Source organism: Cynocephalus volans, chromosome 6 (genome assembly GCF_027409185.1).
Source record: "Cynocephalus volans isolate mCynVol1 chromosome 6, mCynVol1.pri, whole genome shotgun sequence".
Lineage (NCBI taxonomy): Eukaryota > Metazoa > Chordata > Mammalia > Dermoptera > Cynocephalidae > Cynocephalus > Cynocephalus volans.
In genome coordinates this window covers 13,789,110-13,790,000 of record NC_084465.1, presented here as the reverse complement: position 1 = coordinate 13,790,000, position 891 = coordinate 13,789,110, and the positions used below count along the sequence as shown (strand labels likewise).

The 891-nt window shown below is 43.7% G+C and overlaps 1 pseudogene; it reads left to right on the top strand.

Moving 5' to 3' along the window:
* Nucleotides 1-183: 183 nt before the first annotated feature.
* On the top strand, nucleotides 184-614 carry LOC134381218 (myosin light polypeptide 6-like; annotated as a pseudogene).
* The last annotated feature ends 277 nt before the right edge of the window (nucleotides 615-891 follow it).

Sequence of the window (891 nt, the reverse complement as noted above, 5' to 3'; positions counted from 1 at the left end):
AAACAACAATGTCTGAGATGCAAAATACACTCAGTAGACCCTTAACACATACTTAAGTTGCATTTATCACAGAAATGGAAGGCTGATTTAACGTCTGAAGATTAATTAATGTAACTCACCATATTAACAATTAAAAATAGGCTATTACTGAAGGAAAAGGTCCCTCAGAGCTGAGCAGTCAAGATGTGTGATTTCACCAAGGGACAGACTGCCCAATTCAAGGAGGCCTTCCAGCTGTTTGACCAAACAGGTGATGGCAAGATCCTGCACAGCCACAATGAGGGACCCAACTAAGACCAAGGTACTCAAGGTCCTGGGGAGCCCCAAGAGTGGTGAGATGAATGTGAAGGTGCTGGACTTTGAGCTTCTTGTCCGTGCTGCAGACTGTCGCCAAGAACAAAGACCAGGGCATTTATGAGGATTATGTTGAAGATCTTCAGGTGTTTGACAAGGAAGGGAATGGCCCCATAATGGGTGCTGAAATCCAGCATGCCCTTGTCATGCTGGATGAGAAGATGACAGAGGAAGAAGGAGAGATGTTGGTGGCAGGGCGTGAGAACAGTAATGGTTGTATCAACGACGAAGAGCTCATCCATATGGTGCTGAATGGCTGAGGACATTACCAGTGTCCCCAGAGCCCTGTGCCTTTCCCTGTGAGACTTTTTGCATCCAGACCCAAAGGCTTCCTTGGCTCTCTTGTCACAGCACCCTTCTCATCTTGTCCAAATTGGATGACATTTGCCGTCATCATTCACCAAATAAACTTGATCTGTGTACCTCCCTTGCCCCCCAAAGAAAAAGATTAAAAAATAATCATACAATCATCTTAGTAGGTGCATAAATTTTTTTAAAAAATCTACTCATAATAAAAACTCTCATTCAAGTAGGAAT